At 41.6% G+C, this 24,293-nt stretch overlaps 1 protein-coding gene across 14 annotated transcripts in view; it reads left to right on the top strand.

The window, feature by feature from the left end:
• PCDH15 (protocadherin related 15) overlaps positions 1 to 24,293 on the top strand; it is a 738,695-nt gene that overhangs the window by 285,472 nt on the left and 428,930 nt on the right. For all 14 annotated transcript variants that reach the window (XM_067000244.1, XM_067000234.1, XM_067000238.1 and 11 more), the window contains one exon: positions 5,299 to 5,360. The gene's annotated coding sequence lies outside the window, so the exon portion shown is untranslated. The remainder of the gene's footprint in view (positions 1 to 5,298; positions 5,361 to 24,293) is intronic.

Raw genomic sequence — 24,293 nt, 5'->3', positions numbered from 1 at the left:
AAATTGAATATGCAGGTAGTTAATTTAACATCTCATTCAACATGTCCCGCTGTCCTTTTTTTCCTTTCTGATTTCTCAGGAGTGTTTGAAATGCTAAAAGGCAAAATAGACCCAAATAAAACATGAACAGAAAACACTTGAAAAATAAAATGGGTAAAGGCATCATTGTCATTGAAGGTGACAAAGTGCAACTGGAAAATGATATTTTCCATGCTTCTGCTAGCCCTGTTGGAAGGTTCTGCCATGATAGATAGCACTGCTTTTAGGACAAAATGTAACTTTTTCTGAACAGATAGAACTTCTGCAACAATTGCAACTTTTTGTTTTCTTACACACATGGGATAAAGAAAGGCACAACTGTGACTCACCAGTAAAGCAGGATACGAACTCATATGCCTAAAAGCTACCTTACACATCAGACTCTTTCAGATTTAGATTGCTGCTTTGTAACATATTTTTTTCGGAGCCAGCAGCACTGCTGCCATCATCTTAACCCTTTTGCAGGCTTCTTGCTTCTGCCGTGTTCCTCTGTCCCTTGCTTGCCTGCCATCAGCTTCAGCAGCACCTCTGAGGAGAGCAAGTAGGGCCAGGTGCTTCAGATGCTGACTGTTGAAAGGGAGAGACATTGAAAAGGAAAGAAATTTTGTCTTCTTAGAATAGAGTTATATCAATTTCCTATTACGTGTTCACATTTTCTGTTTCACCTAAGTCAAGGTATACCATATGTATCGAGTAGAACCAAAAGGACAGAGGTGAGTTAACTGTACTTGCAGTATGAGTGCAATGTACGTTTCCTCCTCCCTTTCTCACACACAGATGTAAATCTTGGTAGGATTTACCTGGCCATTGTTTTATTTATTAAGCTGCAACAGCAATTTTGTGCTTTCTTGGCCTTGGCCAGTTTGTTCCAAGTGCGTGTCCCGCTTCCTCGGAGAGGTCTGCCAGCAGCTGCAAGGTCTTTATGGACAGACTGAAAAATGAAACACGAGCAGAATTTAATCGGGGGCTAAACTCAAGTTATGTATAAATAATCTCAGTTTGGGCAAGATAGGATGGTCGTTCTATTTACTTACATTGATAGAAATGTTTCGAATTGCGTCTGAAGTGGTATTGCAGCTTTTTTCAGGCTGTGGGCAGGCAGGGTTTTTGGTAATTCGGGTAGGTAAAGCCATCTCTGTTTGCTTTTATCACCCTTGCAGGTTCTGTTGTATTAAGCTCAGAAGTCTGGTATTTTTCTGCCATTCACAGTTACTTTCCTTTGTAAATAATTCCTCTTTATAACACTTTAATGAATGTGATTGTTGTTATTCTTGCAGTCTTTATTCGCAGGATGCATTTTGCAAATCCCTTAATACTCCTGTTGTTGCTGAGTGCTGTTAGAGTGCTCTCCCTCTGTCTGTAAGCTCAGTGCCCAGGACTGGGCGCCTTGCCTCGCTGGGGAACACCACTCCAGAGCAGAGTCTGAATTTTCTTCCTGCACTGGGTGGATGCCGCTCCAGCCGAGTTCTGGTTTGTCATTCCAGTATTGCTGTGATGCTCTGTGGTCTCCCCAGTATTTCTGCTCATTGCCGAGCAGCTCCATCCCTGTGCTGTACCTGTGCCATACGCAGGTGGTTTCTTCTTCTTGTGTGGAGGACTGGATGCTTGTCCATCTTTGCTTGCCAGCTGATGCATGGGGTCTCCCATGTGGTTTTCTGGTTAGGGAACCATATCTAAATTAAGCCAAAAACCACAACAGAAACCTGAATGTGAATGAACTAAGTTCTTGTAGACTTGAATTGTGAAATGCCTTCATTTGGATGCCAGAGTTGTTCTTTTTTATTTCTGTTGATTTTCGATAAAGTTTTCTCTTAATTATCCACTGTTTTCTAGTTGAAGTAAAATAGTGACAGTGAGAGCTCATTCTAAAAAAAATAAAATAAAATTGAAAGAAAGGACAACCTCATTGAGCAAATTGCTTCAAATACACCTCAGCACTGTCCAAGCTCCTAGGCTCCACTTCACAGCACAACCAGCTTTGTGAAGAGGTAGGGCCAGTGCAGAGGGGGGGAATTCCAGCTGTGTCTGAAAGCAGGGGTGAATACAGAGTCAGGCAGTGACCAGGTTACCTCGCTTTCCTCCTGGGGCTGGCAGCAGGACGCCGGTAGTCTGCAGGTTGGGTAAGCTGAGATTTTCTCAGTGCATTCCCCCAGTCCTGATGTAGAGGCTCTCGCCAGGTTACTCAGTAGCATGTACAGGTGCCCAGGTAATTTCTGAATACAACACGCATTTTGATTTCAACTGTAAATCATAGTGCCTGAAGGCAGAAGTCCATTTTGCTCTAATTAAAGATTCAGGGCAATAGCACTGATGGTGGAGAGGGAACATGAAGCCTTACCTGTTCCAATTAAGCTAACTCTTATTTTCCAGTTTTTATTTTTGGTTTTTAATTAGCATAATGACTGTGCTTACCAGGAGCTTCTCAATGTACTTGCTAACGAGATAAAGTCAGAAAATAGATTTGGGATTATTTCAAAGTTCTGGATTAAATGTTTCAGTGTTTTAGTGATTTACCCCCTCCTCACTATGCTAGTAGTAGGTTCACAGGAGCCTTTCTGATTTGCCAGTGACCTGCGTAGCCAAATTGCTTTCTGCAGTAATTCAGCTTTATTGCTATAGTATTATTTTACCTAATTTTCTGCATAACCAGATGTGCAAGAAATCTGAGGCAAAAGACCATGAAATGGAGCAAATATGCCTGAGTATTGCCAGCTGGTGCGTTTTTCCCTGTACGAGCAGGGTTGCAGCAGTGGCTGGAAGAAGTCCCTGGCGTGATGGAGAAGGAAGAGGAAGAAAGGAGAAGGCAGGAGCTTGTGCCTTGGGCATTGAAACATCTTTCTGCAGCTGCCTAAGCAAACGACTCCAGGAGTAAAAAGTGTGTTACAAACAGCAGTGACAGCAGCCAGAAATACCAACCTGTGCAAAAGCAACTGGTCAGGATGGGTTTCATTTCTTGAGACACGGTCTGAAAAGTGCTGCCTTAGGATGGGAAGGGCCCAAAGGGTCTGCATCAGGAAAGTCTCATCTGCTGTAGGCCTCATCTTCCTAGCCTGAAGAACAGGTCCTCACAGTGCCTTCAGCTGCAAGCCCTCACACTAATAATGTTTTGTAATGAGCCAGAGCGAGTCTAGGTTTGTGGTTTTGTGCAAAATCTTTGTTTGAGACGTAACCTTTTGTATTTACTTGTTCAGTTGAAATGAAAGTTTCTGTTGCATTAATGCTGGAATGCATTACAGCATTTGGATTACTCCCGGAGGAGCAAACCATAAGCAAGTCGTTTCAAAGAATCCAGCTTCTCTTAGTTTATATTCAATTACATGGTTGTTTTCCAGGGTGAAAGAGAGGATAGTTGTCTGTGCTACTTTTATGGCCACTTTCTTTAATCTGCTTGTGGAGGGCGCTTTAATTCTACCCAGGCAGTTTGTTTAGTTTGCAGAGGCCTGTATGCCTGGGGTGGGGAGTTGCTGGCTCCCACTCAAACAAACGATTTTTGTAAGCAGGGCTGTATATAACTGAGATTACAGACCAGCAGAAGCATTCTTAATTGTTCCTCCTGTACGTCCCTCTCCTTGTCCACTTTGCAGAACAGTGCGTTTCTGCGTGCTGTGGGGAAGGTGATGCCCAGCGTCCCTTGTGGTTTCCAGCCTGAGGTGTGCTCTTTCACCTCAGAAGCAGTGCTGCCACTTATTTTAGGAGCACAGCCTGGACGTGATGTAGATTACCTCTGAGATGGAATGAGAGACCCTCCTGGCATGCAGTAGTCAGGACTGCCCCGCCCCTCATGCTTAAATTGTGGATTCATCCTCTCATCCCTTCTTTGTTCTTTGTGGTCATCAGGAAATAATTTCTCAAGCCATCTGGATTTCTGTTTAATCTTTTTGAAGAGCACTTATGGGTAACTTGAGAAAGTATAAAAACTGCATAGCAAAATAGGAGCGACCTCGTGCCGAATGGAAGACCTTGTGAAGAATGCCATGCAACCTATTTTAACTTTAAAGAAGAAAAATTCCACTTCCAAAACATCCTGAACTAGCAGCACTTCGATCCTCCTTAATTTCTGTGTACCATGTCATTCTGCTGGTGTGTGCAGCCGTAGGCATCTTTACTCGCTGACAAAGTTGTAACAGTATCTATGATTTGCCCAGGGCTGTCATGACCCAAAGCTGCTGCTCCAAAGCCTTGCCACGCATCTCTTTCTTCTTGTTGACCCTTTTTGAGCTAGTTTTTTTTTTTTTTAAAATTCATGATAGATTCTTCCTTTCCTTTTTTGTTTGCTTCTGTCAATTATTTTCATTTTTGACTTTTTGCTTTTGTGCATTGCACTACCTGTTTCCTTCTACAAAAGGAAGTCCAGAGGTAGAGCACTATCTGCAGGAGAGTGATATTTCCTGAGAGAAAGGAAATTCCTCCAGGCTACCTCAGTAAGGCAACACATAACTTCTTCCTTTCACACTGACATTTGACTCCATAGTAATGCGGTTAATGTTTTGCAGACTTTTAGGGGAGCATTAATGAAAAGTATCAGTGAGGATATGTCCCAGAGCACTTGATTTTATTTCTGTAGTTGGAATATAGTTATTTTCTGGCTGTAGAGCTGCATAATGTGTTATTTTCTCACCATTTTTTCAATTACTTCAGACTGACATGTAGCTTCGGGCCTTAATTTTTTTCCAGACATTTGCTAAAGGGGGTTGCATATTTCTATCTGCTTTAGTGGATGTGTGCAGATGTGGGCTTTGTGAGTAAACTGCAGTTTAGTTGGCTTTGAAACTAATTCAGTCAAATCCGTTTTCCTTTCTGGCTTTTAAACAGGTGTTTTGTAAGTTCACGTTACCAGCCAAAGTGGTCCTCTCACTAGCATGGCTGTCTGTGCCTAGATGGCCCTTTTCTTTCATTGTCAGTTCCACTTCACAACAGCAATGATGTTTCTATACAAGTGTCTTTGCTCTACACATCAGAACTTACTAAATATAAGAAGCTTTGTGATAAGAGAAAATAGCTTGAGTTGCTGCTCAGTTTTGTCTGAGAATTTTAGAAAAAAGATTAGGAGGGGAATAAGGGACCTTCAAAAACATATCTGGTGCGTGGAGTTTGGCAAGAAGTCAAATGGCTTTTTGCAGTCTCCTTACTCCTTTGCCACTTGCATGCATTATTTGTTCTTTCAGGATGGGACAGAAAGTGTAAATGTTAGCAAAATTGTTTAGTTGCATTCTGTTAAATGAGAAAGAATAACTTTTTCCCAATTTTTTGTCCCTTTAGGACATCACTCAGAGACATTGCAGCAAACTTCGATGGAGCATGAAGAAGGCTCAGAAGTTCACGTAAGTCTGTATCTTCACAAATGCAAATGACAAAAGCATCTGTTACCTCACTAGCTCTTTTCAGTGTAAGAGAATTCATACAACAGAAACCACTGATAGAAAGGGAATGACAAGACTGTGGAGACAGGAGGCACTAACATTAATGAACAAGGTTAAAAATAATGTGACAGGTAAAAATTACTTGTCAGTGTCTTTGACTTTTGGGGAGCCGTGACAACTTGCATCACCCAGGAGTCTAGATAGAGCTATAATACACCACTGACTTCCTGTTCATGGTTTCTTTGTTTTTTTGGGGGGGGTTGTTTTTTTCCTTTTTGCACTCAGCAAGTGTCAGAGCACAGCAACGATGGGGCCTTGCTGGGAACCAGCGCAGTGTGCTGTCCCACCACCCCAGTGAGGGCAAGCCAGGGGGCCTGCAAGGTGCGTTAGTGCCCATGGGGCCCTGACATCACCTGTTAACATACACATTTTCAGGCATTATTTTGTTGCACTCTCAGCTATTTGTGTTTGTAGATGCATTAACACCTGTTCTGCATTCCAAATATAAGCAGGGCATTAACTCACCATGAGGACAGCTCTGCCTGTGGTAATTGCATAGCTAATTTCTGAGTCACACAAAGGTTGGTAAAGCCATAAAAAGTTACTAAAGCATAGCTGAAATAATGTAATGGTGGGCTGGTGCTGTATTGATTGCTATTCTTACTGGGCCATATAAGGTAAAGTATATTGTATCTATTCTCCAGTTTTTTTCTGTTGTGCCTAAATCAAGTTTTATCCTAGAATTTACATTTTCCTTGGGTAATGGGTTAATTGTATATCCTACCATGAAATGAATAATGAAGCTATTAGCAGCATGCCTGAATCTGTGTCCAGTACATGCATGAAAATCAAAGAGGAGTTATATGAGACTACATTATGCTGTAGTTCTTGTTTACTAGACTGTGTTTTCCTTTTGTTTTGGCTTAGTGTGACTTTCTGAAGGAAAAGAAGTACTTTGTTTGCCTGTGAGCACCATGGAAATAAGATGGCCTGCTGCATTTTCTAGCTTAGTTGCAAGAGAGTGATTTCTGCTTAATGAAGTAAATGACTGGGGAAATGCATTGCTGTAAGGTCTGTCAGTGCAAACTGCAGCAGAGCGTAGGATTTGGGGCTGGAGAAATCCCATTACGTTAATCCATAAATCCATAGAATTACCTAGAAGGCTTTCAATGCAAGGGAATAATTAGAGGAGATCCCAGTTTTTAATATTGTATTTAACATTTCTGGCTATTTCTCGTACTTTATTTTCTTTTATTCACTGCCCTCTAGAGGTCTTGCAAATGGAATTAGATGAAGGGAAAATAATATTGCAGCAATGACCGTCTCTGGCTGGTGCTCCTGTGCACTGGCTTGTACAATCTTTTAAGATAATTGCAGAGGTGCTCCTAGAGCTGAATGATGTTTTTCCACATTCACTAGGAACGAAAAAAATATTTACAGAAGGAGGAATTCAGGTTTTAACACAGCGACTGGCAATGCCAGCTCATGTGACTACAAAAGGTATTGCATGATGTTTCACATAAGAGCATGCCTGCTTTGCTACAGCTGGTAAGATGGCAAAATGTGAGCAGTGCATCAGATGTTTGACCATTTATCCCTTTTAACATGTTCGTGTTAAAAGCAGTTTTCAGGGGAGAGATCATTTTTATATATATGAGGTGCAGAAATGCTTCTGAACCTGTTGCTCGTGCTCTCAGCAAGAGCACGGTGAGGCCTGGTGTCCCGGCAGCTCTGTGTCTCCTGCCTGGGCCCTGGGTTCCCTCACAAGGCACCAGCTTGGGGCCGTTCCCTCTCCCGGGGAGTCAGAACAACCACCTCGTTAGCAGATGTCATCTAACGAACACTAAGTGTAACCCACAGCCTTGGAGGGATGTTGGGGAACAGCTCTCCTCTGCCTGGCTGCCTGCTCTCAGGAATGGTTTGCGTCTCCAAAGCTTTGACACCGCCACCCAAAATCTTTGGGGAAGGACACACGGGCAGTAGCATGGGGTGGTTAAGAAAGCCTCGCTTCTTGGAGAAACCCAGCTGAAAGTGGAAATGCCATCTTTAAAGTATGGCAAGACTTCAGTACAAGTTTTGTTGCAGGGACTTGGTGCATCATAGGGTGACACAGTTGGTGCTGGGCCCTGACATCCACTGACAGGTACAGGAGAGTTTGTGCAGACTGACTCGAGCTTGGTCCCCTTAGGTGGCTGGACTGCGGCTGCAGAAAGACAAGGACTCTCCTGGATTTCAGAGTTTTATTCTCCAGGAATCCAGTTTTTGTGCTCCTAGACCTTGCTGCAGTGCAAACCACCATGCAGTGAGGTGGGAACGATGATGATGGTCACTTCAGAAGTGGGCGTCTGGCCTGAACTGCAGCACTCCTGCAGGGACATCCTTAATATATCAGCATCTCTGTCCTAAACAGGAATGAGATTATTCATGGATCTCTGATGCAGTAATTACATAGCTTCTGTAGATTTATGTATGATACTTATCTCTGTGATTTGTCTCTCCTGTGTACATCCCTAAATTTATTTTCCCTGTTCAAGATACAGTTATAGGTAGTTTTATAGACTCTGAAGTTTGAACTTCAGTTGAATTGTATCCCAGCACTGGGCAATTCCTCCCCAAAGAGAATTTGTTCCTAAATTATACTCCCAAACAGAGAGAAATCTTGTCAGCTATTGCAAGTGTACAGAGGCACAAGAAAAGCCACGGAGATAAGTTGGCCTGGCTCTACACCGGTGCCTGCTGCCTGTGTGGGCACCCAGAATTAGTCAGCACTTTTTGAAACTTAGTTGTGGAAGATGAATATGGAAAATGAATTTACACAGATCTGCAGCTTTGCATTATTCTTCCTAATTTTCCGGTTGATTGGGGATTTGGTGCATCACAGAAGGATTTCTCTTCCTTGGTGTCAGAGTCTTGGAGCGCAAATAAGCCATTGCAAATTGTCACTTACAGCAAAATGTTTTATTATTGATGAGATTTTTGAGATTTAACAAGGAAGGAGCTCTGAAGCATTTGCCTTCTTATAGGAGCTTTCGGTCACAGTAATGAGTATAAGAAAAGTGTAAAATATCCAGAGAGAATTCCTCCAGAGAACTATAGGTAATAAGAGTATGAAAAGATAAAGAGGTCAGATGGGTACATTTAGGATGTAGGCAAAAATAGGGAAGGAGATTAGCGGTCGTGAGTTGTAGACCCTTTGGGAGAAGAGGAAAATAATCTTCTGTTCTTTCTTCAGTGTTTTCCCACATACCAGGCCTTCCCGTCAGCAGCTGCTGTTGGAAGGTGCCTGCCTGCTGTTCTCTCCTTCAGCCTCTCGATGCTCCTCTGTCTGACCCTGTGCACTGTCAGTGCCAGGGGAGATCAGCTCCCAAATGCTGCCGCTGCTTTCTGTTGCCTCCTGGAAGCTGTTTGTGCATGCCCAGCCTTCCTGTTGTCAGTGAGGAGCCCACTGCCATGCTCCAAATGATGATCATTGCGATATCTGGCGGGAAGCATCCTGCTTTTATTACTGCACAAATGTGGTCTAGCTCGCTGAGGGTAAATGCTGGGAGGTGGTAATTTTGCTGTGTGTTAGCGTTAGCCTGAAAGGGTCTTCCAATAACACAGCAACTTTAAGGCAGAGCAGGACAAAACAGGTAGTACCTGTTAATTGCAGTCAATTTGATTTTTGGATCAGAACTTATTTCTGTAGTCAGCAGTTTAAGGACTAACTTTGTCTTTGGTTTCCCTGGGTGATTCTCAGTAGAGGTACCCTCTCTCAGCTGCAGTGCTCTCACCATTAATTACACCTGCGATGCCTTTCCTTTATAGCTCCTTCTCTGCGAGCCTGAGTGTAATGGCAGGGTAGTATAACTCCTAATGCTTTCATTAAGAGACACAACAGAGGCAGCCTGAAAGCAGTTACCTGTGCTGAACAGCGAACTCATGAAGAACCTCGCCATGCAACTGCGAAGTAGTAAACTGGCGATTGTGGCCCATTTTCTGTAAGTAGGGCCATTACAAAGCCATCGCTGTAGTGGCAACAAGCTGATGCCTTGGCAGTATCATCCCAGCACTCTGTGTTTGGATGTGTTATGCTCGCAGAGGTACTGAGCATACAAGTGCCTGTAGGAGAGAGAAGGGCATTGCTGTGCACTTGTTGGAACACACTGGGTGCCCTGGAATGATGTACAGTACCCCTGCCTTTGCTTACATGTTTCTTAATATATGCTGATCTAGGATTTAAAAAAGAAAGCTTTGTAGTTTCATATCTATTTCTTTATGCAGTGAAATAGAATACATCAGGAAAATACTCCTAAATCCCTAACCTCTGGGAACTGATACCTCCTTAGTGAATCTTTGTTTAATATCAAAACAGAGTGCTAACTAGTGCCAGTATTGCCTGTCTCACTCAGCCATTGATGCTTTTTTGTTTTGTTCCATTTTCACTAGGTAATGCTTCAATTAATACCTAAATACACAACTTGTCACATCACTGTTGCAGGTTATCCAGGATGCTCAGCAGGGAACCTGTAGGCAAGGGGAGGGGTGGTGCCCCCAGTGTAGACAGAAATAACAACTTGGCAGGCTAGCCAGCAGCGTAAAAAGTTGACCTGCCCGATGAGCTTTCAGTGCCGTGGATGCAGAGTGACTGCAGGTATTAGTACATTCGCGAGGGCTCTCATTTATTCTCAGCTGCTGTAGAGACAGAAATAAAAAGCTCCCAATACTGGGTCTGAAATGGGATTATATCTGGATAAGCTGTTTCTCTTTCATTACCATTTTAAGTGTCTGCTTTTCTATCGGTTCTCTTTGATTGGTATTTAAAAATGGTACTGGATTGTTTACCTTGATGGAGACTGAGATAATCCCTAGACTACTTGAATGACTTGAGTATTTGGAGCAATTTCTCAGAGCAGAGTATTGGCTGCATTGATTTGTCTGGAATCAAAGAGAGGGTTTTTCCTTTTTTAAATCCAAATGGGAGACGAATTCTAGTGAGGTTGGTTTATTTATTTTTATTTTATTTTTTCGCAAGTCAGCTTTTCTGCTCCCTGATTTCAACCCTCTTGTGTGTATAGGACCAATGTATTCAATGCAGCATTCGCTGATTTCTCTCCCCATTTGCTGTTCAATACCTTGGCTGCAATTGCTAATGAAATTGCCACTTAGTACTTGCAACATTGGTGACTTCTGTGGTCATTATCAACTTGGCAGAGATTACCTAACTAGAAGGAGGTGTTTCCTGTAACTTGGCAGTCTTGAAATGGTCCCTGCTCCAGGAGGGCCAGCCTGGTGACATGCCCTACCTGCTCTCAGTAGCCCCAGCAGCAGTCCAAAGTGCCTAGGGTATATTTGGGAAGGGCTTTCATTTATAACACTGTAGGAATTTTGCAAGTTGTCTTAGATTCTGAATAAGGCAGACTTAGTAAGTAGTTCGAGGATGAAAATACAGAGTTACACAATTTACTTGGATAATTCCTTCTGCAACTTTGCAGGTGCTGCAAAGTACAGATGTTCAGGCACACCACAAACCTGACAGCATGCAGAAATGCCAGGCTGCGCTGAGCTGCGGATGTTCATTGTTTTAGAAACCCTATTTTCTGATCTCCTTTCTGCACATATTCTCATCTCTAGTGTACCAAATAATGGTGGATGGATTTTGTTTCCATGATCTAATAGTTTGGGGCTGAGTGTGTATTTAACTCCTCATAGTTACTTCTCACCCTCAATGGCTGCTGTGTGAGGAAGGTAGCTTCAAAGGGATACAGCCATCAGCTGCTCTGTTTTCGTCCCTTCTCTTAGAAGTGGTAGGGTGTCTTGCAACAAAAACATTAGCTGCAATAAACAGTAGCAACTCCAGGTTGTCCACAAGTGGCAACATATAAGTACAAAATATGCTATAACCACATAGTGCATTTTGCTAGCACAATCTGGTGGAAACTGGTTCAGGTGTTGGTGTTCTTTGTTAGGAGCTGTGTGTAAGCAACCGTGTTACAGAAACAGCATGGAGCCTTCAGGAGTTTGTGAAAGCATGCAGTTTCAAGGTATAAAGCAGTTATATCATCGTTCACTGTGAAAAATGTGTGCAGTGCTGAACAGCCATTACTTAAAAGCCTTCAGTATTGCACTGAAATTGAGCGATGTCATTGTGTCTGCACAGACGCTCAGTGACGTGCTTGGTGGTGTCACATGAACAGTTTGAGTCTTGGTAGGGTACAGAGAAGACTGGGATGAGATTATTTGCTTAGAATTCCTTCTCAGCAAATATATATGCCCCGGAGAGACACTACAGACATAAGACCTATGGAAGAATTGTGTGAGGTACAGAAATGCACAAACTGAAGTAGCTTGCTTTTCCACATACCATTTGTCACCTCTTGTTTTATGGATCTGTTTTTATGGCTTGGTGTACGAGGTTATAACCATAGATTATATTTGCTTAGATTCCTTCAGCAAAATCAGAAAGAATTGAAACATGCTTTGGGATGAATCTGAGAAGTCTGAAGCATTCTGATTTTGCAGGCAGAAGTGTCTGAAAGAATCTGAAGTTTCATCAGCTTAGTCTGTATAATGAACTTTATCAAATCAAAGTCTTGAAAGTGTTCTTAAAAAAAAAAAAATGGAAAAGCTGTTGCTGGAAGGCAGGAGGCCTGCAAGGGAGATAAAAGCATGAACAGGGAAATTCGTATATCAGTTCCCTGCATATTTCTGGATTTAGTCTGTTGAATGTGTTCAGCTTGTTTAATTACCAGTATAAACAAATTCATGGGATAATGATAGCATCCTTAGATGTTGATTAAGGAACAGTCTTTGTCAGATCTTTTAATGTAATGAGGCAGTGACATCGCAAATAGGCTGCTAACCATTTGAAGAAAATCTGCACAGAATGAGGCAGGAGGTATCAGGGAGTCTGGTTTTCTCTGGCTGCTACAACAAATCCTAATAACCTCCAGGGGATGCTGTTATGTCAGCCTGACCCCCAGCACCCTTCTGTTTTGTTTGGTTTGCTGGAGCCTTTCGTTTGGGCCAGTAGTACCTTCACATGGGTAGGTGTCCTGCCACGAAACAAAGAAAAGAAATCTAACTTGCAACCCCAAGGTGATCCCAGCTTTTTGAGCAGAGTAAGGGTTTTAAATAAACCAGCTAAATAATTAAATTAAATTAAAATAATTAAATTTAAACAGCTAAATAAGTTGAATAGCATATTTTGTGCATGTGTGTAGTTGCCTAGGCCAAGAAAAAAAAAAAGTAGAGGAGGGAGAACCAACAAATGGCAAATACTTTCAGCATAGTCCTTGGACTGAAACTTCTTACTCCCTCAATTTAATCACTCAAAAAACGGTGACTGTAGTTTTGTACTGCACAACTCATTGGCGTTAGAATTTAATGTGCGTTCAGTCTGTTTGGTTTTGCACCTGTGAACCACAAAGTATGTTGTTTGTGACAGACAGTAAAGAACCTCTGTATTTCTCTGCAGCAGAGCATTCCTTTCAGTAATTACTGGGAGGCAGTCAACAAGGACACGTTTCTAGAGGGCAAATTTCATGGTTTTTCTTTATTTTTTGTTGTTGTTTTGCATTGTTTTATTTAAATTAAAAAAGTGGAATGCTGCACAAACACCCTTGGGAGATGTTAAAAAAATATTTTGTGGCTATGATATTTTGGCTGAAAATTTTTATCATAGCACATCTGTCTCTAGCACAAAATAGAGTTCAGGACCTGTGTTGTTTTGAATAGGTTTTCTTGAAGTGGAATATTATTTTGCGAGTTCGCAAAAACCTCTCTCGTATCAAGTTGCATCTTGAATTGCATAGCCATTGTTTTTCTGACCACGAAGCTCTGAGAAGTGCCAACAGAGTGAATTATTTCAGGTGATCATTAATGGATGGGGCAGTGAGAGCAGCTAGGCAGAGCTTTGGATGGGTTTCAGTGGCCGGCTCCGCCAGCACTGGCCTACTGCAGAGACTCAGCACATCACTGCAGTACTCTGCACCTCAGAAATTACATTCCTATTAAAAAATAAATAAATCACTAACCTTAATTCAGAGCAATACAAACAGCTATTTATTATGTTTTGACAGCTCACTATGACCCAAATGTTTTAGGCTTTTAATGGTATGTGGTCTATTTAGCATATTTTCCCATTACTAATAGTACCTTTGTTGTAAGTTTTAGCAGTAGGGCCAGTATCTAAACGAGATGAAAATGACCTTCTTTTTTCTTTTTCTTGCTCTGCAGCTAAAGACACAAGGACAGTGTATAAAGAGTTCCTGTCCTGCAGATAAATATTTAGTTTAGTCCCCAGGCTCGTTCATGCAAAAAGAGGACTGGATTATTTCAGCCCTTCTTCTCCTTTTTCCTCTAACTGCTTCCCCTTCCCAGTCTGTGTTCTGTTGCCCCAGTATTGTCCAAATCCATTGTATATCAACCTATCTAGCAACTCCAAGATGCAATGGAAATTTTAAACCTCAAGCAGAAAGCTGAGCTTTAATTCATAAACAATTTCAGACCCATTATTTTCCAGTGTAATCCATGAAGTCCTACTAATGGCAATTATTTTATGAAGGTTAAGGAGGGGGGGAAAAAACATACTTTCTTGAACTACGTATAGCCACCTTTATAGTTTCAGTAAATCAAGAAAATTGTTTCTTGATGTTGACATTTAGTGAGCTTGGTAATTCTTTACTAGAAACTACAAGGAACAATTTCCTGTAGGCTAGTGTTAACTTCTCTAATTTATTACTGTTAGTGACTATTTTATTTTCATTTTTCATGTTGAACACCTGAGAATGTTTTGGAATAAGTATTACATTACAGAAGCGCTCTGTCTCTGTGTTCCCCCTTCATTCTGACTGAATCTGTCCAAATGTTCACAGTTAGCATTTTGGGGGAAATTAAGGGACAAATGGGATAGTTTTCAGGTTGAAAAGACAAATGAAGCCACCCCAGGCAGGCAGGACAAAGCACCTGACCGAGGTGCTCTTCCCTTAAGATACTCAGCAACCTCTTTCCAATGCCCCCACCCTGAGGTTTCTCGAAAACCACTAGGAGTGAGAGCCTGGCCATTTGAGTCAAATCAGTAAAAAATTAAACAGGCAGGAGAACCTGTGATGAACTGGGTTGAACTTGATGCTTTGCATCTTTTCAAAGATGCTGTTTAATGTCTCTTCTTTTTAGATATAAATGTGGGGATTCCATCCCTAATCACTGCTTATAATTTTGACATTTAATATTGATGCTCAGGGATCGTGGGTACTACCCTTAAGTAAGAGCTTGAGTATGAACCTTTCAGATTCAAGAGAGACTGTGCAGTAAGCGGTGTGCTCAGGCAAAAGATAGATTTACTTCTCCTCTTTGCTGCAGTTCAGTAAAAGCCAAGGTTTCAGTCTGAGACTTGCACTTACTTTATTTTACAAAGTGGGCAGACCTTTAGCTGCCTTTTTGTTCCTTAGTTGACCTTGTTTACAGTGTTTTAAAATACATGATTAGGCATAAGCTGCGGTCAGTTAATTTCACAACTTTGGCAGTGCATCAGGAGAGCTCACTATTTGGTGCTTTATTTCATGTTCTACCACGCTAAAACAACACTTAACGTCACTGCTCGATCTTACGTATGTCTAACTCATCCATCAGTCTCCTTCAGCAGCCAGAACAGCCATCTGTCTCACTGAGACAAACATTTGGGCCTACAATAAGTAAGATTTGACTTGCAGAGTTCAGTATTGATGAACGATATTGCAAGAAAGGCATTTCTACTCAACTGTTTCTCAAAAAAACAAAACAAAAAAAATCCTAACTGCATCCTCTGGTACATTGAATTTACCCGGGCTTACCTGCTTTTGTACTCCTTCCAGCTCAGACACTTCTCACTGTTAATAAACTCCTTTCTTTTGGTAAAGGAGATTGGTGCTGGTGACAGGTTTTAATTTTACCCCCATAAATTTGGGGTTATTGAGTTATGTAACAAGACATAAAAAAAAAAGGCAGGGAAAGCAGGGTTCAGAGCTTTTCTCCCTAATAGAGTAAATTACCAAATTTCTCTTTGAAACTGTTATCAAAGCTAGGGACTCTGCAATTGATTTGAGCAATAGGAAAGACAGGTATCCTTCATGAAAGTCAAATCTGAGCTGTTTGGCATTGACAGATATGTACCTCTTTTTTTTTTTTTTTTAAATACTTGCATTTTCATTTGTTGTGATTTTCATTTGATGTAAACCAGTTGTATTTACTCCAGCCAGTCAGGGTCTTCAGCTAATGGATTTCTTAGTGTATGATACAAAGGAAATCTAAGTAGATTGAGAATGGGTAGTATCCTTTCTTAAAGCATCATCTTTAACATGCAAAGGAAAAAAATGGAAATAACAGAGCTTAAGACTTCTGAAAATATGTTGAAAAGTTCTGAATCTAGAATCTAGAAGCTTTCCGTAGTACACCAAAGAAGAGAACACATCAGGAAAATCTTATTTTCTTTACTGTTCGATGACTGGTACTTTTGTGCTGGCCTTACGTAATATCTGAAGTGAAGTTTTACTGCAGGAATGGTTGTGGAAAGCACCTGGCCCACTTAGTATATTGTTTTAAAAGTATTGGATGAAGCTTGGTGGTTTTTGTTTTTTTTGGGGGGGGCTTTTTTCAGTTACCTGTTAGCCTGGAGGTTGCACTGGCCTCTTGTGGCCTTGTTGTTGGCATGGTTCTCGTGTTGCTTAGTGCAGGACATGCACAATGCAGGCTTCTTCCTCCTGCCCTTCTTCTTCCTTGTGTCTGAGAGCAGACCCGGAGGAGGCTCAGCCTCCAGCTTCAGAGCTGAAGGAAAGTTGTGAGCACTGCCATTGCCGACATGCGTCCAGGACAGCCTGGTGACAGCTGGTAGACAAACGTCCACATTTGTACAAGTTTACCATGGCAAAAGACGGGTTTATTAACAGCAGCTGAGTGCTGTATCAGGCAGGCAGGCCGAGATAAGCAGGAGAAGCACAGACGTGCTCATGTATTGCGTGCCTCCTCCCTATGGCTGCGGAGCGGTCACTCGCCCAGCCCTGGGTTCGTTGCTCTGCACTGCAGGTAACAAAGCCCGACAGCCGCGGCTTCAGATCTGACAGCTCTGCTCTCAGAGGTTTTGCATCGCTTCCATGTGTGTTTTTGGACTTCTGACCCTTCGGAAAGCAAATAATTAGAGTGTTCAGGTTTCTTTTTTCAGATGATTAAGTGGGTTGGCGTATCAGATGGAAGGGTTCATTTATGTAATTCTGTTTTAATTAAAGGGAAATGCACCACTCCAGCGCATCATGGTTTGATAGCAGTGCTGCAATTATGTTGAGACTAGGGTATACTTTTCTACTTGGGTTATAGAAAGATATTTACTGACAAAAGTTTACCCTGTTGCTATATGAAGGGGGCCTAATTTCTATTTCGTAAGTAAAGCATCTAATTTCTTCTGTACTCAATTTCCATTACCTGGTAAAAATAAAAACTTAGGAATGCTTTTTAAGACCTTTGCAGCACGCTGGTGGTAGGCCCATTAGAGCTATATATGCTTCCATTTTGGCCATGCTGTTAGTAGTATGTGGGTAGGTAGAGATAGTCCTCAGTCCTGTCCTTGTACAAATAGTCCTTGTACAGCTTACACTTTGGAAGAAGGTGGAGGGACTAATGGAGTACTCCAGTCAGCTTAGGACCTTTGTTTTGTCTTTTTGAGTGTGTTTATTCTTTCCTTGCTGCTTTGGAGGAGGCTCTTTTCCTTTGGAGAGGATGTCTTGTAACAAATACTAAGCACAAAAAAAATAGCTATAGAAGCTCCATGCCTGTTAAGGATGGTTAGTTTCTATTTTGAGGCAAGTGGTCATAATTTTTAAAGCATTTTTTTTATCTGATTTATACTTTTTTTTAAATCTATTTGCCCAATGACTAAAGTTTCCTGCAATTTTAAGTGGGCTACACAGTAGTTTTGTTCTATAGTTTTACAAATGGGACACGTTTCCATCTTCACTGGGGGAAAAAGAAAAATCAATGTCATGAGGATGCAGACAATACACAATGAAAAAAAGAAACCAGAGCTCACCCTCAGGTGTAAGAAGTGTGTGTCATCTGCTTACTAGCCTTGTTTGGCAGCTTGGTGCTCTCAACATGCACACAAGCTTAAATTTGCAGGAGGGGATTTCACTACCAGCTCATTTCAGAGCAGGAGGAGGCGAAGTGGTACTAGGAGAGCTCCTCCTAGGGACAAGGGAGCAGGGAGAGGTGTGAACAGGCTGCAAACCCTACTGTACATGGGAGAGGCAGTGCATGACTCTCATGGGAGGGGTGCTGATTTTGTTGGAGCCTGGGCTAGATTTGGAAACTATACTAATTCAACAAAAAGACGGCTTACATCTCAAATAACAGAACATATGAAAGAGTAGGCAGTGTTCCAAGGGAGTTTTAAAACTATGTTTCAAGGGACAAAATCAAGTACACGGAAGAGCAAGTAAGAAATACAGGCATGCGGATGAGAAGGACAAATATAAAAGGTCTGTATTCATTGTAATGGAAATGAGTTACTACAGGTTTGATTTCTGATTTATGAATATTAATTTTTAAGGAAGACAAAAAGACAAATGAGGGGCAGTCAGATGTCTACACAAATGGAAAAAGTTTAGCAAGGGAAATGGGAAACTTAGTATAAGAAGAAAACATATTTTGAAACAGTTAATGAAAATCTAGCTAGAAGACAGTAAAAAGGCAATGGTGGTAGCTCATGAAGATTGTGATGCTGAGCAGAGGAATCTCAACCCATTACTACTTACTCAAAGAGCTCTGTCCTCTGATCTCCAAGCAATGGTCCTGGCCCTTAGCGTGAAAGTAGTGTCCTTCCTGCATGTCATAGTGATCTGTGAAACTGAGGCAGGAGGGCTGGATAGGAAACAAAGCAGGACTTTACATGAAAAGCATTTTTGTAGTCTGAAAGGAAAACATAGTATTTTGAAGGGTGACAGAAGTATTTGACAGAGAACAGACAAATGTTCAAGTTCTGGGAGAAAACATTGCTGGAGAAGAAGGGCAATAATGGGGAATGCAGCCTGGCAGTAATATATGGTAGCACACCAGTGCTCTTATTGCAAAATCCATATGTAGTTGCATGTTAGCTGTATGCATACTTTAATTATGAAGGGAGAACAAAATTAGACATTAAGGATAACAAGCTGTTTCCACTGTAAAGGCAAGCACCTCAGGAAGCAGTGGCCACAGGCAGTGGAGAAAGGAATTCCCCTGAATTTGGGAATCCCAGAGGGGTTGCAAGTTGCTGTGGGACACGGGGAGCTTCTGGAGAACACAAATGGGTTGCTACGAGACAGAACTGGAGAGCAGGAATAACAATTTTCAGTGCAGAGGATGGTTACCAGTGGATTCCCGAAGCATCTTACGCTCTTCTGAATTTTCCTGTTGGTGCTGAGCCTTTTAGGATGGTAGATGCAGAAGGGATTTTTTGGTCCTGAGCACCTGGGTGAGGAAACAGTGAATTTCTTGTTATCCAGTGCAGGTGGAACAGTGAACTGCTTGTGCTCTGAAGTATTGCTGAAGTTAGGATTAAGATGGGTAGTTTGTCTGAGTGTCCTTTGACAGTCATGAATGAAAAATCTAATATTGGACTTACTGGAAGAAGAACCAACAGCAAATCCAGAAAGCATTATGGTAATAAGCTGTGCATGGTGCAGTTTGGGTCACTCAGAGGGAGTTATTGGAGACCTGTTTAAAATAGAGGGCAAGACAGTAAGGGCGATCCAAAATGTGGAAGGGCTTATGTGGAATGACAGCAGAGATTGGCACACTTCAGTTTGGGAAAGTGAAAACTAAATGGCTTATATTTACAATAGAGTAGCGTGAAATCCTAAATGCCTGAATTAGGAAGCACATGGTGAATCTAGCTGACACCAGGGGCGAGGTCAAGCAGAGAAGCCATTCTTCCCCTAGGTGTAGTCACCCTGTGGGCAGAGCTTGTGCCCTGGGGAGTGCTCTACTGATGGGGTTTTGGAAGGGCTGGGGTGGGAAGGGAAAATACATCACAGGCTGTGCCCCATGAGGATATAACCTCAGCTCATGGAGGTCTTAGGAGCAAGATGCTGGATACTGTTGCTAGGAAGAGCCACTACTGCTGTCCTGTCCCTGCTCCCTTCCTGGGCTTGTCCTGGTGCCAGGCAGAGACAGGGCACGGCTCGGCAGGGCTCTCCCCTGGGCTCCCGCACCTGTTCCACACTTAGCTCTTAATAAAGCGACTGATGCAAATAAATGTGGTCTGTGCAAGTTCCCAATCTTTGCCAAGCATCTTCAACCTATGGCTTAAATTTATCTTTTGTCATGGAGGGCGATGCACATGTTGTGAGCGGTAGAATTTATAAGATAGTTGTAATTGAAATGAGAGGATTTATTCAGTAGAAGATTGGGATTAAAGCAAGGAATGGTTCAATACAATAACTCAAAGCTTGACTACTGTACAGTGTGATAGGTGGGAAAGCTGTTACAGTGATTACAAATCCATTTGGGAAAGTATCAAAGTCTGAACATTGTGAAACAGTGCAAGATAAAAAGTGTAGTAATGAAGTGATGAAGGACTTCTTTTGATTAAACTGGGACATACTTAGCAGTGGTAGAACACCACCTCACTAGGGACACCCCCGGCTGCTTCACTGTTGGAATGACTGGATATAATGCCTAGTTTCAAAGCAACAGATTTTCTGATGATACTTAATTGACAGAGGTACAAATAGAAAGTAACAGTGAGAGCGTGTTTAAAAGGAATCAGATAACCTGAATTTCTGGGCCAAGTTTCTGCTGGTCTGTGTCTGGAGACTTAATCGTCAAAAATCTGGTAAATACAAAAGAGAATGCTGTAGATCAAAAGCAAAAACTCCACTTGGGATAATAACTGAAAACCACAGCTAAAGCTATCTGTGCTGTGCGTGTTACACCAGCAGTGATAAAACAAACAGCACCTTTGGGGCGTGTACAACGAGATAAGGCAATAAATGGTGGAGCATTGCCCTGGCAGCGTAAAGCACACTAAGACCACAGTGGGATTCCTACAGATGGGGTCGGTGTGTTTCAGAGCAGCATTACCGGTACTGTAGCAGTGCAGCAGAGAACAAACACAGTGATTCCAGTATGGGAGGGGACAGTGATTATTCCCCAAAATACCCAATACTGGGAAATCAGCCACAGCTGTCTGAAATCTCGCTAAAGCACATTGCAGTGGGGTCAAGCATAGCCCCAGAAAAGCATCTACCAAGAAGCAAGCAGTGGATTTATGTGAGTTATTGCCTCGCTGCTCAGAGGAAGTCATGTGGAGGTGATGAGTACTGGGCTGAGATGAGGAGAAGAAACTCAGCGCGTGTTTTGGGCATGAAAACCAGTTCTGCAGTGGGGGAGATCCGCCGGAGACAGCGAATGAAAGAAGTAACACGTAATTGACTTGGGAGAGGAAAATTTAGTATTGAAAAATCTTCAAGCATGAAACGAAAGACTGTAGTAGAAGATGGGGATTAATGTGCTGTGTGGTAGGCGATTTGTATTGCTTGACTGTTTAAGGACATGTCTTTACCGACTTTATGAAATTTTCTGAGCTTGTCATTTTGAACGTGCCTGTATCACGCTTCTGATCCTTGGCCCTTTTGGCACTTCCCGTGATTGCAAAACAACCTATGCTAGCTCGAGGGGAGCGTGGTATGTACACGATGAGTATATAGACCAGGAAAATACCCTTTTCATCAACTTACACATAGCCTTAATTGCTACCTCATTGGGATATTTGGCTATAGACCTCCCAAATATGAGTTAGGAGCTGGACTGACAACAGGGAACGTGACAAATCCAGGCACTGAAATAACCGCTTACCCAGCTCCACATTTAATTAAAACTAGCCACTTAGAGATGGAAGAGGGTTAGTTTGGTTTCATAAGCTGTCATGGGAGAGTACAGAACAAGAAGATATATTTTTCCAAAAATATCCAAGAGCACTTGTGCCCCTTGTTTTCTCTGAATGAATTAGCTTTTATGTTTACAGTGTAACTCCATCCTGTTTTTAAAGTAACCTTAAAATACCTAGACCCCAAAAACTTTCTGAATGGAAAAAAGAACAAACAAACATTTGCATACACCAAGAGGGTGTTTGGGCACTGGGACAGGCTCCCCAGGGCAGTGGTCACAGCACTGAGCCACCTGGCAAAATGTAAATTTTATGAGATTGAAATAACAGCCATCCACTTGGCAGGACTGTTAAACAGCATTTAGAGAGAATAAGGCATCATTTCACTGAATGGAACGAGGGAAAAAGGAGTTGGGGTGGAGACTGGATCTATTCACACACTGTTCAGTAACATGCAGAACATCTATTCTGTGGAAGTATGAGCAGAATAATTTCTTACAGAAATGTCTGTATCAATAGCTGCAAAGCCATCTCTTGTCACTCAGCCCTCGTCTTTTTGTAAGTTCAGTGATACTGCAAAGACAGAATTCTTTGCCTTTGCGGCTATTTCAAGTATTTTAATTAATTTCTAAGGAATTATTGGCTGCTGATGAGATTTGGCTCTAATGGATGGTACTGATCATTTTAAATAAGGTATGAGATGGCTCTTAATATTGTCTTTGACTAATGCTTCTTTTGAACTCTCAGTCAATGACAATCTGATGTTCTGTTAGCTGTTTCCCTTAATTGCCTTTGTGTTGTAATTTGACTTCAATTGCATTTCATTTAAAAACACGGTTTATTTATGAAACCTCTGTGTCTAAGTAGTTTTGTAATGTTAATTTTGGTTTATTGAAAACAATTGAATACTGGAGTTTCTAACTTACCAGTTTTACTCATGGAGATCTTCATACTGGGAAGAGCTTGTTATTCTTGTAAAGCAGATCAGGTAATTAGGAAAAATGAGATGTGATGGGTGTTCCCTTGTTCCTAATGGGGACTCTGCCAGTGCCGCAGCTGGTGGTCACAGTGCTGATGGAAAGAGGTTGGAGGCCAAGGATTCAACAGCCATGGGAGCAAACTCCTGTTGAGCTGGTCTGAATTGGCACCTTGAGAGGACGTGGCAAATTGAGACTAGAAACGTCAGACCTTAGTAGAATTCAGTTAGAACTTTCATGGTTAGTATATCATAGATGTTGTTTTTATATATGATATATATATATATGTAGTATATAGACCACGTTTTTTACTAAAATTGGGGAGCACTTGGCAAGAGAAAGCAAGTTACTCTTTATCACATGCTTCCTTTAAGTCTTGTTTTTTTACTGTAAGATTTGAAGAGCCATGAAATAGCATTCACTCTGTTCACACAGTAGTGAGCATAAAGGGGCATCCCCTCCTGACTTAGTTACAGAGTTCAGTGGCTTCTCTGCCCTGCGAGGTGTCACTGGTGACATACGGACCGAAACGATCGGTTTAGGGTGGAAATAAATGGCTGTGCTGAAGTGAGGCAGCAGACTGACAGTGCAAGGAATGGGGATGCATTTATAAATTTAAAACTTAACTTTAATCCATGAATTTGAACTCATCAGCAGCTTCAAGGCTTCTAGACTGTTGTGAGTTAACAAATGTGTTGTGCTGTGTAATATGGTATTTGCTGCATTTTTTAAAATGGCGTGCAGTTGTTCCTCTTACCCAGTTGCTATGCACACAAGTAGGAGTACTGTGGATAAATAGAAATGGAAGCACATTCTGAGTCTAGACTACATCGGTAATGGGAAATCCCAAGAATAGAACTATCTTCTCCGCAAAACCTGCTGGTTGGTAGAGATTTTTAATTTGGTTATTGAAACTTCAGCTGCTGACAGCAGGCTGAAAGGAAGCTTTTTGTCTGTACTTCTGTCTTGTTTTTCCTCATACATTGTCCATCAGAAGAACCAAAGTCAAAAGCCATGAATTCATTGCTAAGAGGGAGCATACTGCAAACACACAGGTTTCTTATGATCTCTAATTTACAACGTTATTGGCCTAAAAGCATTATTTTTACTGTCTCTCTAATATTCACTAACAGTAATGCTAGACTACAGGGTCTGGGCTTCTCTTTCGGAGTTCTTTTCAGAGTGCTACTATGGTTCACTGAAAATGTTCTGTATACTCTGACTGCCCTTTTTCTTTCCTGCAGTGCACATCTACTACCCATGTTTTTTCTAAGCCATCCATCTGCATGTAAATGTAATGGTGTTGGGGTGGAAGATTGTCTCTATAAGACATGTTTAGAAGAAATGAAAACTAAGATCTTTATTTCTGAAAGGACGTAAGAACTCCACTTAGGTATGTGTAGAAACAGATACAGAATAATACAAAGGGTACATCCATAAATGAAACCAGGAAACTTGTTTACAGAAAGAACCAAGGCCAAAAATATACGTATGCTACTGTTATGCTTCATTTAATGAAAGGCAACAACTTGACATGGAAACTTGTTGAAATCAACCCTGAATTGAAATTCTTGCAGATGGCATGGAGATGATTGAAGGCATCATGTGATATATTCAGAGCATGACAACTATCAAAAGAGATAGGAGAAAATCCAAATGGAGTCTTTCCTGGCCAAAAGCTGGGAAAGGATAGCTGCTAGAAGTACAGGAGTTTTTCGGAAAGCTGAGGTTGTGTCCAGGTAAAGAAAATGAAGAAGATCTATACCTGGCAGATTAAACAGTAAGGCATGCCAAAAAAAAGAATAGGAAGAGCAATTATGAGAACTAATGAATTGTTTAGCAAATACTCCAGATGGAAGAAGCTTATAGGAGCAGTACTAGAGGCATAAAAGAAATTATCAGAGAAAATAAGGCCAGGACAGGAAACCTCAATGAGTATTTTGCATCTGTATCACTTTGGAGCTGTTTGCACAGGTTGCTACCCTCATTTTTTGCAGGTTTAAACTGCAACTATACTGCAGTTCTTTGGAGCTGTCATCGAGT

Source organism: Anser cygnoides, chromosome 7 (assembly GCF_040182565.1).
Source record: "Anser cygnoides isolate HZ-2024a breed goose chromosome 7, Taihu_goose_T2T_genome, whole genome shotgun sequence".
Classification (NCBI taxonomy): domain Eukaryota; kingdom Metazoa; phylum Chordata; class Aves; order Anseriformes; family Anatidae; genus Anser; species Anser cygnoides.
The sequence above is the reverse complement of the archived record's forward strand: the minus strand, read 5'-3'. Positions and strand labels throughout refer to the sequence as shown.